Source organism: Rattus norvegicus, chromosome 6, assembly GCF_036323735.1.
Source record: "Rattus norvegicus strain BN/NHsdMcwi chromosome 6, GRCr8, whole genome shotgun sequence".
NCBI classification, from domain to species: domain Eukaryota; kingdom Metazoa; phylum Chordata; class Mammalia; order Rodentia; family Muridae; genus Rattus; species Rattus norvegicus.
This window is the reverse complement of record NC_086024.1, coordinates 45646936-45660995: the sequence shown is the minus strand read 5'-3', so window position 1 is coordinate 45660995 and position 14060 is coordinate 45646936.

Sequence of the window (14060 nt, the reverse complement as noted above, 5' to 3'; positions counted from 1 at the left end):
CACCTCTCCCTTACCTGGCGCCAAACAGCATCCCTGACTTTCAAGTTCACCAGTTCTTGGCATCTAACCCTGAAGACTCTTGACATAGCTGTCTCTCAATTTTTAGAGCAGGGATGGCTATGTCCCCTTTCTCTCCAGCCACCTGTCATGTCCAGACAGCCCCCATTAGTGATACATCTTTCCTCTTACCAAAAGGAAGGGACACAATGAGCTCCTGGCTCCAGCTGCAGAACTGCCTGTCCCTCTGTGGACTGTTTCCAACAGTTCTGTCCACACTCTCCCTGCACCCCTACCACCAGCTACCCTGATAAAACTCACCTAGGTACCTTTCACCCTCGCCAGCTTAGCACCCCCTGCCCACCCACCCAGCTATCATGAACATGTTCTGTCCTGGGCCTCAGTTTCCCCAGCCTTATTCCCTCCCTGTCTTCTATGCTGTAGGGTCACTACCAGTAGGATGGTGAACAAGGCTCCTGGGGACACTGTTGTTCTGCTCAGGCCTAGCCCTGAGGACATGAGTCTCTCCTCCCAAGCTTCCTTGTGCTGCGTGCTACTGCTTTCCCACACCTCCTTGGCAGGGATGCTTCCAATAGTGCTAGGGCTGGGAAGTTCCTCACATGATCAGCTCGTGGCACATGACCTCAACACCGTCCCCTCTGACGTTCTGGCCATGTTTTGTATATCCCTCCCAGCAACTCATTTCTGTTTGCAGCCACCTTCTCGTGTGGCCTAGAAACTTCTCGAAGGTCCAGTGTGTGCCTGCTATTACTCTAGTGCCCACCTTGTGAGAGCCAGCTGAGAGGGATCAACCATCATACATATCCCTATCATGTGTGTGTGTGTGTGTGTACATACAGGTATGTGTTTGATGTTCCTAAATGCATGCAAAAAGACCAGCAAAGTCCTTCTCGATTTACTTGTATTCACTGGGTGCTGGAGCAAGGAGCAGTGTCCCCACATAGGGAGCTTTTGGCACACAGGACTTTCAGAAGGACTGAGGAATAGGGTAGCTGGGAACCAAGACAGTGAGTGACTGTGAATCCCTTCACCAAGTCACTTCCTCTCTTGCATGGGAGAAGGAGCCATTTCAGGGGGGATATTGAGGGAAATCATCAGAAGCTAGACAGCAGAGTGAGGTCACTGGGGTTACAGGCCTGGCTTCCTCAGGGTCCCCATCTCCTTTGCTCATCCTGATGCTTACTGTCAGCCACTCCTGCCCTTTTGCCTTGGCCAAGCCTAAAACATTGTAAGGGAACCCACACAGCTACGTCTCAAGCATAGTTCCTGGCTGTGGGTGTTGTCCTAGGTTAGTACAGGGGCTTTGGGTGCTCTTCCTCCACCAGAGTGCACCTCTGCTTACCCACACAATTGCCCTCGATGTTGTCATTGCTGATTGGCCTGCTGAGGGGTCTCGTGGGATCTTTTGGGGATGCTTGAGACCTGACTGCACCCCATCTGTTGAGATCCCCTGCACTGCCCACCTCTAGGTTTCTCTCCACCTCTGCACTAAAGTCCCCATTTGTCCCTCAGCATACATCACTGCAAAGCCACTACAGGTCATAAAACTGGCCAATGGCCAAACCTTTGGGGAGCCCACAGACATGTGACTTTAGTAAAGTGTCCTTGGCTTAAAGTGCCACAGTCTCAGAGTGGATGCAGGAACGTCCCGGCTCCAGGGAAACCAGTAGATGGGAAACTGTAAGCAGATGGCCTCCCTTCTCACTGCAACCCCACTTCTCGCTGCCACAGGCAACCACAGAATCTATAGACATCTTCCTCCCTTGCCTGGGAAAGTCTGGTCTGAGAATCAGTGTGTCCTCATTGTGACATTTCCGTCCTCAGAGGGTCCCATCTCTGTGTTATGGGACCCTTTACTTATGTTTGATTATGGAGCTGGGGGATTCCTGGCAGGAGTCTGACTGTTTGTGTTCCTCAGTTTACACTCAGCAGCACTAATGCTCCAGGGGAAGATATTTGGAGAGGGCCCTTTAGCAGGTGACTAGTGTTAGGTGAGGTTGTGAGAGTGGAGGTCTCAGGATGACATTGTTGCCTTTGTAAGACGAAAAGAGATCAGAGTTCTCAGTGCCTAGCTCACAGAGAGATCAGAAGATGCCAACTAAAGCCAGAAAGCAGCAATGAAATGAGTCCAAGGGCAACCCGGGCACAGAGTGAGTCCAAAGGCAGCCTGGGGACATAGTGGGTCAGCCTGGGTATAGAAAGAGTCCAGCGGCAGCCTGGTTATAGAGCCTGGCAACTAAATAAGATCCTACTTCAAAATAAAACAAAAGGACGTGGGATATAGCTACATATGGTAAGGTTCTTACTAAGTATGAGGTTTGATCCTCAGCACCAAAAACAAAGGCAATTGGTAAGAAATGTAATTACCAATAACATAGAGAGACAGACAGACAGGGACAGACAGAGACAGAGAGGCAGACAGGGACAGAAACAGAGAAAGAGGTAAGCAGAGAGAGAACTCTTAAAAGCAAGCAGGGATGAGGCAAGCACTGTGCACATGGCTCTCATTCAGCACTCAAATAATCAGGGCAAGAGGAATGCAAGTTCTATGCCATCCAGAGCTCCATCCTGAGACCCATTCTCAAAGAAAATACGAAAGGAAGAGGAAGGGAGGGAGGAAGGGAAGAAGGGTTGGAGGGGGGGAGGGAGGGAGAGAGGGAGGGAGGAAGACAAGTATTCATAGGGAGGAATGGTTCTTAAGAGGGAATTGTAACCTCTCGATATACATTGAAGTATCAATTTGCCTTATTCTTCCGTTGGCAATGATGGAGAGAGCCATATTTGGCTGGCAAGGATATAAATAAAGTGGCATTCTCACAAATGCTCAGGACAAAAGTGGATGCAAGTTTTTGGGAAAGGTTTTGGTGATGCATCAAAGTCTTCAGCAGCATCCAGCCTGGAGAGCTCACTGGGATGGGAGGATCCCTTGAGCCTAGAAGTTCAAAGCCTGGGCAACATAGTAAGAACTTCAGTTTTTAAAAGAAGTGGGCTGGGTGGTGATGCTGTAATCCCACACTCGGGAGGCAGAGGCAGGCAGATCTATGTGAGTTCAAGGTCAGCCTGATGTACAGAGCTCGTACCAGGACAGTCAGAGCTGTTATACAGAGAAACCTGTCTGAAACACCAAAGAATGGGGGGCATGGAGGGAGGGAGGAGGAAGGAGGGAAGGCGGGTAAGCAATCTTACCTGAATTTTCAGAAATTCATTCCAAGGAATGATCCATACATGCAGACTTAGCTATGAGGACATACATAGCAGCATTGTTCACAAAAGCAAAAAAGGAGGCACAGAAAGACTCTGAGGACCGAATGGGAGCTTGAATATAACATAAACATTAGTATATAGTAGGAGGTACTTAGTGACATGCACAGAAGTTTACTGCATATTGTTAGTGGAAAAAATGTGGGCTTTAAATTAGTAATATAATCATTGTTAGCTTAACTTTTAAATAAGCAGAAATAAATCCAGCATATATACATATATGCACATGCAGATATATGTGCAGGCACATGTGTGTGTGTGCACAGTAATCACAAAGGAATGTCTTTTTCTCTACTATTCACTTTTCAATATTTTCTACTTCTCTCTAGAATGAATATGTATTGCTTTGCAATAAGATACAACATTTTATTTTAAGAAAATTGATGTAAAGAAGGGCTTGCTCCACTTCGTTGGCTGCTTACTCTTGTCCTGAGGTTGCCTCTTAAATGTAGGTTCGCAGAGGGGAGAACTAAGAAGACAGTGTGGGCTTGTGGTAGAAAATGAACCTTCTGAAAGACAGAGTCTAGGCCTGGGAAGCAAGTCTCCGCCTACAGAAAGCTGAGCCAAACGGAGATGCATTTCACAGTCAAGCTTCTCAAGGTCTCACCAGATGGATGTCTGCATTCTTCACCAGGGTAGCTCTGGCAGCTGTGGACAGGTCCAGGGATGTTCTCTGCCAAGGTTAATGACTCCATGATAATTAGAAACAGTAACAGTCCAGGAGTTGAGAGTGTGTCTAATGTTTCAACAAAGTGCTAAATGCTGTGACCTTCAGGACAGCCCTTAAGGCTGTGAGAAAGAACTCTAAAAACATGAGTTCAAATATATATAATTTCTCAACTGTGTAAAATATAAGGATGCAATATGAATTGTGTGAGAAGCTTCACAAATCTGAAAGAGCAGAGGCAACTGTACTATGAGACAACTTGTCAGAAAGATATTTAGGAAGGAGAGATTTAGGGACTGGTGATCACAGGGCAAGATCCCACTCAGCTAAATTTATTTTTTGTACTCAAAAAGGCAGGCAGATTCCTGAGTTCAAGGTCAGCCTGGGACAAAGCTAGTTTGGGCCCAGGCATGGTGAGAATGGGATGGGATCCAGCTAGCGCATTGTCTGTGCTTACAAAGGCAGGCAGATTTCTGAATTCATTTGCAAAGTTTAAAAAAAAATTGTGCCTGCTGTCTCTTTCTAAGAATCAAGGGGCTGGGGTCATGGAATACTGATTTGTGGAATAACCAAAAGGGAGCCTAGAGTAAATGATTGAGTTGGTAGTTAAATAAAAGACTGAGCTTTTGGTCTGCAAGAGATAAGCTATCCAGAGTGTTTTCAGATTTTTTCTTCCAAGAGAAAGCTATCTCAAGCAGAATACAGGCTATCAGCTTGTACCCCACGATTTGACTTCGAGTTGGTTCTATCATCTCCAAGCTGAGGCTGTTCCTTGGCACTGCTTCAAGAAACAGTTTTAATAAGAGCACTGGGGACTTAGTAGTGAAAGGGAGGTAATTTATTTCACAACCCTAAAAAGCAGAATGTCAGCCTAAAGCTACAAACAGGTATCTTGATTTGAGCACAGAGTTTTAAAAAACCCTGAACCCAATGGCTCTCAACCTGTGGGTCCCGACCCCTTCAGGGATCTCTATCAATTATCCTGCATATCAGATATTTACAATTGGTAACAGTAGCAACATTACAGTTACAAAGTAGCAATGAAATGCTGTTATAGTTCCTCACAACATGAGGAACTGTATTAAAGGGTCGCAGTGAAAGAGTGTACCCCAAAACGAGGAGCCGAGTCTCTCGCTCCAATTGTGGGATAGGGTGCCCCCAGGAACCACGAGTAGCCATTCTTGATGTAAAAGCACGAGGTAGCTTTATTAACGAGATCCCAGGTCTTAGCGGGATCCCGGGTCGACACATATCTCACACAGGAGACAGAGGAATCGACCCCGAGCTTCCAAACTCGGGGGTTTATATAGGGGAGGTTAGGGGCATTCGAGAGGTTACACATGATTGGTCAATTCAAAAGGTGCATAGTTACTTTCGGCGCAAAATTACATCAGCAAGGAGTACGTGCTCTCTAGCAGCTCAGCAGGCAGGTAGGGTGGCTCATCTCACTCAGGGGGGTGAAGGAAGGGGAGGGGGTGGCTACAGATGGTCAATGTCCTTGGGGCTGATAGCTGGTTTGGCAAGTCCTATCTCTGGCTCTCCCTCAGGCACGTCCGGCCCTGCACATCCGGACTCTGACAATGAGCAACCTTTATGAAACTCTAGTTCTACAGCAGCATTGGGAAGGTTGAGAACCACTGGTCTGACTCAACAAGCCCCTCCTCACTTGTTGACCAATAAAAAAGTGCAATCCTGCACAGCCATCTTGGTCTGCTTGTTCCCTTTGCCACACAAGAGTGCGTTTCAGCCTTTCACATGCTGCCTATTTTAAAGCCTATGAGCTTTGCGACATCCGCAGGTTGTTCAACAAGTTCTGTTGTCCCTGATATTCTACTCAAAACCTTCAGGGGGGGTGGGGGAGCTGTAGCTAAACCAGTTGGCAGTCAAGTGGGGGTGGCTAACTCAGCAGGCTGCCATCCCCTAGGGAGCCACTGCTTCCTGTTACATCTGGAGTTGAACCTACTGAAGGTATTTCATTACAGACTTTCCTTCTTTCACTGTGAAATTTCTGATCCCACAGGGCAGATCTGCTTTCCCATCTCAGGTTTCCATGTTAACATACTTATCACACCTCTTCATGTGACAGTCAGCCACACCTCCCCTTCCCTTCTCCTCCTCCCCAACACCCAGCTCCTAATTCCCAGTGCCAGAACTAGTCCCCTGTAGGCACCTTCAGGAGTCTATTCCAGGCTATTTAGTTGATGGGCTCAGCCCTCCTTGTAGGAGATGGGAATATTTCCTTCCTGTTTGCCTGAGTAGCTAGGGTCAGGAATACAGTGTGTTTTCAGAGAACATGATGAAGGAGGATGGGTACTAAGGATGGGCCCTCAGGGCCATTCTGCCCTGTCCCCTTTGCTAAGAACTATACAGCCTCAGTGGAGAGTCACTAGGAATGATCCCATCTCCCTATCTACTGAAGGATTCCCAGGCTGTGGCCCTCAGTGCCCTCACCCCCATCTATGGAAGACATGTGTAGGTATCTGTCAGCTTTGTTCAGCGGATGGGAAACATCTCCAGAGCCTGAAGCCAGCTAGGCAGGCCCTCTGCCAGGAATGTGGGTATAGAGCCATCAGGGCTCTGAGCACCAGTGGGAAGTGAAGGAGACAGCTCAAGCCAAGGCAGGACCAGGGCAGGGGACAGCAGAGCTCTGGTGAACCTGTGAGAGTGGCAGACATTTATGGGGTGCTGAGGTTCCCTGCTTCTGCTGTGGAGGCCCCAGAACAAGACCCCAGCATCTTCATTGCTCCTGCTCTGGGTCATGCCTTGCATGGATGCTCTGAGGCCATGAGAATTTCTGATCAGGGCTTTTGGATGGGAAGCCCCACAAGTGAGCCCCACTCTAGCTCCTGTTTGAATATTTTTATTATTACAGCAAAATTCACCACTCGAAAGTTCACAACACAACTGCTTTTGGGATATGCATAATGTGTGGTCATGATCACTATCTAATTCCAGAATATTTTTATCACCCACAAAAATCCTCCATTATCAAGTCATTCCCCACGGCTCCTGAAAACCTGATCTGTTCAGTCTTTAGGGATTCACCTAGTCTAGGGATTCGTCTAGTCTAGGGATTCGTCTTGTCTAGACATTGCACATAAATAGAAACAGACAGTATGGGACCTTTTATGCTTGGTTTATTTTTAGCAGAATGCTTTTGACGTTCATTCAGGCTATAGCATGTATTAATATTCATCCATTTTTTATGACTAATAGGTGTCATGTCGGTGGTTAAGCCCCAAGATGTTGAACCATGTAGCAGTTATGGAGATATGGATTGTTCCTGGCTTTGGTGTGTGTGTGTGTGTGTGTGTGTGTGTGTGTGTGTGTGTGTGTGTTGTTTTATTCTGCTTTTGCTATTGTGAGTAGTACTGTTGTGAACCAATTATACATATACACACATGTACTTATACATATATACACATTATACACATATGCACTTATACACTTACATACATGTGCACTTATATGCTTATATTCATATACACCTATACACTTATATACATATATATAAATATAAATACAAATTATGTGGAGATTCTCCCCTCTCTCCTCGGTTATACCTAGGACTGGAATTGCTGGGTCAGCTAGTGAGTCTATGCTTATATCTTGTAGGACCTGCCAGGTTGTTTCTCCACAATGACTGAATCATGGTCCGTGCCCACCAGCGGTGTGTGAAGGGCCCAGTTTTTCCAGGTTGTTGGAAAACAAGGCCTGCGTTGGTTTGTGTTGACTGGAGCCATCCTCAGACCTCATGGGTGTGAAGTGGCCGCTCCCTAAAGTTCTGCTTTGCATTTCTCTAGGGATTAATGTTGTGTCCTTGTCATTTCTCAAGCCTGTTGGGCATTTGCATATCCTCGTCAGGAGACTGTCTGTTTAGAACTTTTATTTTAAAAATATTTATTTTCTTAATCATGTGTGTGTACGTGTGTGCATGTACACATATGTGTGTGTGTGCGTGCGTGCACGTGTACATGTGTGTGCAGGTACCCACTGAGTCCGGAAGAGAATGTTGGGTCTCCTGGAGCTAGAGGTATAGGTGGTTGTAAGCTGTGTGCCATCGGTGCTGGAAGCGGAACCTGGATCCTCAACAACAGCAATATATGCTCTTAACTGCTGAGCCATCTCTCCAGCCCTTCTGCCGATTTTCAAAACTTGGGTTGCCTCTCTTGATTTCAGGTTTCCACAAGGACAAGGTCCCACCTCCTTTATTTTGTCACCTCAAGACCCTGGGCAGCATGAATACGGCTTCTTTTCTGCATTTAGAAAGATACAGACATTAAACCTTTTACTGACTTTACTCCCTGCCATCCTCCTGCAGAGGATCCGGCTTCTCGTTCAGACACTCAGCTTGGGTAAATGTACAGGTGCTGCTTCTTGTGGCTGTGACCAAACGCCTGGTACAAAGCAACATAAAGGAAGAAAAGCTGTTTGGGGCCTGGGTTCAGTGACCTGTAGTTTGTCATGGGGAAGGTGTGGCCGTGGAAGTGGCTCCATGAATGAGAAATGCTAGTAATCAACTGTTTTTCTCCTTTTCCCCTGGATGGTGCCGCTCACATGGTCTTCTCAGTGGCCCTGCCTGGAAACGCTCTCACAGACACACTTGAAAGTGTACCCTGGGAATGCATATCAGGATGTTTCCTAATCCGATCAAGTCTACAGTCCAAACCAACCATTATTGTAACTGTCCCCTCCTTTGGGTGACAGTGCCAGGGCTCACTGACTATCTAGGACTATTTTCAATGCATCCATTAAGCCTTAAACAATTAGTGTAGCTCTGAGACAGCTTCCCCACTTGGAAGGAAAGAGCACTTGCCTCACACAGCCATAGATTCATTAAGGAAGTCATCAACAAGGGCCTCTGGCTTGCTCTTCCCACAGGAGCCAGAGTTCTAGTATCCAGATCACAAACAAGGAAATGTCTTTTCCTTCCTGAGTCTAACACAGCACATTTTACACTTTGGAGCGTTCTGGCATTCCTAAAATAAAGAGTAAGACTTTGGTCCAGCCCATGTGATATTCCTGGCAAGCATAAAAATGTGTGATTGACAGTGGTGGAGCTTTGCAGGCGGGTCAGCTTGACTCAGAGTGTGAGAGTATGAGAGCGAGACACCCAGCCTGGTCCAACCCAACGGCCTAAGCACTAGATGCATTCATATGGAACCCATGAAATCAGAAACTTCTTTTTGTCTTTTTGTTCATGTAAAGTAAGTAGTCTTCAGCTGTGTAGATAGAAAGGTAAAAACCAAAACAACAAAACAAACAAGCCAGTCACATTCTAGGCAGGCTTAAACAACAAAGTCCCAGGCAGAAAGTGGTTTGGGACCCAGGTCCCTTACTGCTGGGTGAGAGATCTTATGTGTTCTGGGACTCCGTGTTTCCTTAAAGGATGAGCTTCAGCGACAGTTGTGACTTCTTTGGGTGCTGTGGTGGTTTGAAAATGCTTGATCCATAGTGGGTGGTACTGTCAGGAGGTGTGGCCACTGTGGGGGTGGGCTTTGAAGCTCTGCCCAGTGTGGAAGAGTTAGTTTTTTCTCCTGGCTTCCTTCAGATGAAGATGTAGAACTCTCAGCTCCTCCTGCACCATGCCTTCCTGGATGCTGCCATGTTCCTGCCTTGATGATAATGGACTGAACCTCAGAACCTGTAAGCCAGCCCCAATTAAATGCTGTCCTTTATAAGAGTTGCCTTGGTCATGGTGTCTCTTCACAGCAATGAAACCCTAACTAAGACAGGTGCCTATGGTAGTGACTTTTGGTGGCATCCCAAGGGAGGGCTGTCTCCCTTCCTCTCGATTACCTGGGGAACTCTTCCCTAACAATTTATTAAGTTATGTGCTTAGACTGGCCTCTGTGTCATAATTTGCCTCTGGGGTATTGCAAACAAAGATAGAGATGAAACCTGCCTCTTATGACTTGCTCCTACTGCCTGGCCACCCATATGCCTGTCACAGGATGGGGTGACCTCTTGTGACCCTGCTCAGGTTCCCTGCAACTGGGTTTTCAGGAACTGCTTTGGTAGCTGCTAGACCATCCTCACCACTCACTATGTGTACCTGGGAAGGTACACGGCATCCTCAGATCTTCCGGTCTTAATGCTAAATCTTCATTTCAAAAAAGGTGAGGAGAGCAAAGCTTCCCACACTGTGCTAATCAATGTGGCGATATGAGGAAAGAAGCAGGAATGGGCGCTGGGCTTGGGTCCCATATGCTCGTGTCCTTTGGCCCCAGGGTCACCTGACTTCTATCTGCTTTAAGCTGACCCAGATACTCATGCCATCACCCTCTCAGCCCAGGGACTGCGGGATATAAACTTGTTCTTGCTCATTGCAATCCCCAGAATAAACTGTGGTCTCTTACATCGGTTGAGTTTGAGGGAATCATATGCGTTTAGGATGTTGGCAGCCAGCCAAATGATGTTGAGGGTAAAAGGGAGCTCATGGGCCATGAGGCTCAGGAGAGAGAGGATCGTTGGGACTTGGAGAAGCCCCAGACAAGAATCATCACAACCAACAGTTGTGTTCTCGGAGCTTAACACCCTTTAAATCAATCCATCCCCCCACAGCCCTGTGATGTGAGTGTTAGCGATTGGTGTCATTTGACTGAGGAGAAAATATTGAAACGGTGTGACATTATTTAACCAAGATCACATGGCTTAGATGTGGCAAAACAAGAGGTGAACTCTAGTGGCCCGAGTCCAGAACAGAGTCCAAGACAGAGGGGGCCCTGTACACTGTGCAAACACCACCAGCTACAATTTGACTGTGGCTGGAATACCCCCCAAAGCCTATTCTGTTAAAGTTTAATTACCACTGTGGAGTAGTGAATATGGAGGGGCTCACTGTGACTGCTGAAGGGAGTCATCAGGGTAGATTGTTCATTGCTGAATCTCCGTGGCTTGTCAGGAGGAGGGCTGAGGAGACGATCAGTGAGAAAGAGCACTTGTGGAACAAGCATGGAGACTTGAGTCCAGATCCCTAGCTCCCACACTAAAAACAAAACATAAAAGCAGGTCATGGCCACGCACACTTGTAACCTCAGGACTGAGATAAGTAATCCCCTTGAGCTTGATGGACAGCTAACCTAGCCAAAGAACGATGATGTAGGTGAGCCCTAGAGTGTGATGCACAGCTAACCCAGCCAAAGAACAATGAACTTCGGGTTCAGTGAGAAAACCTATCTCAGACCCTGTAGAGGTTGATAGAGTAAAACATGCAATATCATCCTCTGGTCTCACATGGGTGTTCTCTACACACATTTCAGAGGGAGAGGGAAAGGGAGCGGGAAATGGAAGGACTTACTATGTGAAGCCCCATGCTGCCTTAGGACTGTGTCAGCAAGATCACCACTAGATGCCAGCCCAGGACCTGCAGCTTCCAGAACCATAAACTGATATTAAGTATACAGCCTTGGGTATTTTGTTATCTAAAGGAAAGAAGAATGATATTCAGAATTCTGCAGGAGACTCGGACACAAGGTGCAAGGGCCGATGGGACTGCACGTTGTGACCTAAGGTCAGAAACATACACACAGGGGCCTGGGATATGGAAATGGGAAGAGAAGCAGGGGTCACCAGGGCATGACGTTTAGGATGTCCGGGCAGCATTTCTAGTATCATTATAGATGGGAAAGAATGCAGAGATGAGTCCATTCATGTGCTGGGTCACACGGTGGGGGAATCTTGTCTGTGTTGTCATATGGTCAGAGGTGGGCATCCAAAGAGGCTTAAAATGTACACAGTGTTGTGGTAAAAATCAAAAAGCAGCAGAGCCGGTTCCGGTGCATACCCTGGCGGTCGCTAGTCTGGCTCCAATGGGCTGTTGGAACTGGTGCTAATTTATCTCAGATTAGTAATTCTCCCGGTGACTCTCTGCTATCTGCGAACTCTCTGGTTCCAGCTACCCAGTAAAATCATGGTTCTAGAAGTCCAGCAGTGGCTGGCCTATCGGGGCTCCCTGCCATGGACTCTGCTTGCACTCCCAGCAACCGCCCCCAAGTATAAACTCCCAACTACCCGGTGAAATCAAGACTCAACACACTGTAACCCAACAATCAGATTTATATGTTAAATTCTCAACCCACAATACATCCACACAATAAACTTACAACCAGTTGATAAGGATATAAACTGCTCACCTAGAGAGGATACATTTGTCTACAGAAATTCATCCCAGCTACTTGGCAATCGAAGACCACCCGGATCTGGGTCATCCTTCCACCTCTATCTTGATTTTCCTTTTTCCCATTTCTCTCCCGTCTTACAAAAGCTTTGTCCCTGCATTTTTTTTTTTTTACTGTCTAATCATGGCTTTGACTTAATTTGTCTGCCTTCACCTGCATACTCACCTCAACCTACACACAGAATCCCTCCCAGCATCCTCTGGCAATTGGTCCTCTCTTACCGTAATGCCTTGAGTCATCACCACAGTCTCAGCTGCTCTGCCACTGGGCCCGGTGCCCACCTCACTCTAGCTTCACGTGCCACTAGGGTTCCACCCCTAAGATGTTCTCTCTTGTGCCTGTTGCTCCAGGCCCATGCTGATCCTCTAAGGCGTTCAAGAAGAAAACGACCACAATAGGGAAGCTACTACGTGTCTCTGACCAGCCTGAGGAGATCTGAGCATCTCAGGGTGCCCCTCAATCATCGGCGCCACTCGGGCGAGCGCTATACTTCATTTACACAGAAGGCGCAAAAAGACAAAGGTACCCACAGTCCTTCCCTTCCTGGGATTTGTTTTTCCAGGCTCACTCTGTACTTGATGGTCAACTCGTCTCCAAGGGTGTGCGGAAGAAGATAGGATAGTAGCTTTCAACCTGTGGGTTGCAACCCCTTTGGCAAACGTCTATCTCCAAAAAGATTTACATTATGGTTCGTAACAGTAGCAAAGTTACAGTTGTGAAATAGCAGTGAAAACAATTTAATGGTTGGGGTCACAACAACACGAGGAACTGTATTAAAGGGTTGCGGCATTAGGAAGGTGGAGAAGCACTGTTCTAGGACGGCTACGTCATCGGGGAAGAAGAAGCTAGGACAGAGGTCCGACATCATTTTGTATAAGTCGCTTGACTTGAATGTGCCAGAGTAAGGTGTGCAGTCTCACACCATTCACCCAATGTTTTCAGTCCTCCATTTTGCCATGGGGTGGGGCTGTAACGTGTGACCTTCCAAGCCAGGGCACCTCTTTAGATGCCTTCTTGGTCCCTCGGAGACCTTGCACATGTCTGAGCTGGTCATCCTCAGTTTATCAACTTCTAAAATAGGTGGTCTTGCCCACCGTCATTGGGCCACCCCTCTCTGTAAGGTCTTCTGGAAGATGACAGGTAAGTGTCCTCTTGCACTGTCACCACAGCGATGCATCCAAGGGAGGGACCTTGACAGTCAGGGAGGAGAGTCCCACAAGCTGTTGGTACAGCCTCCTGCACCGACTTCATTGTGAAGTGGTAGGTCTGACAGTCTGACCATGTGCCCTAATGCTCATAGAGAAACAGTATCAACTGCCCCTCAAAAAGGCATAAGATACTGTACAGTCCCTCTCTTAGTCCTCACCAGAGCACCAGGTACATGGCTTCTACCCCCATTCCACACAGGATGGTACTGAATACTCACATCAGACCATACAGCCCACAGCCAAAGAACAGGATTTGGACTGCCCTCTCCAATTCTACACAAGCGTGCAGGCAGCCTCCTCATGGGACCATGTGGAACCGAGACTGGCTCCTTTTAGCCCTTCCACGTTTATCCATTCAGAAGCTTTGTGACTGTCCATTGCTTGGTAAAAAGAAAGGAGGGAGGAAAGAAGGGAGGGGAAGAAGGCAGGAGGGATACAGAGCTCCATTTGCAGTGCTTGCTCTGTGCCTGACTTTTGCAGTAACATATCTGTAGGACTCCCCACTTTGCTTGGGGTGGCAGGGGTATGGGGAGGCTTGTGGCTGGTTGAGAAAGACCAGCGGGGTATATGTAGGTCTTTGCAGATCTCAGGTTTACTACAGTACCCAAAGCTACCATGCTCTACCATGGCCCCAGTTCGTAGCCAGGCAATTCCCCACACAGCCAACTATGGGAATGCTGGTCCCTGATAGTAGAAAGACCCCAGATTCTGGTGATAGGCACTCAC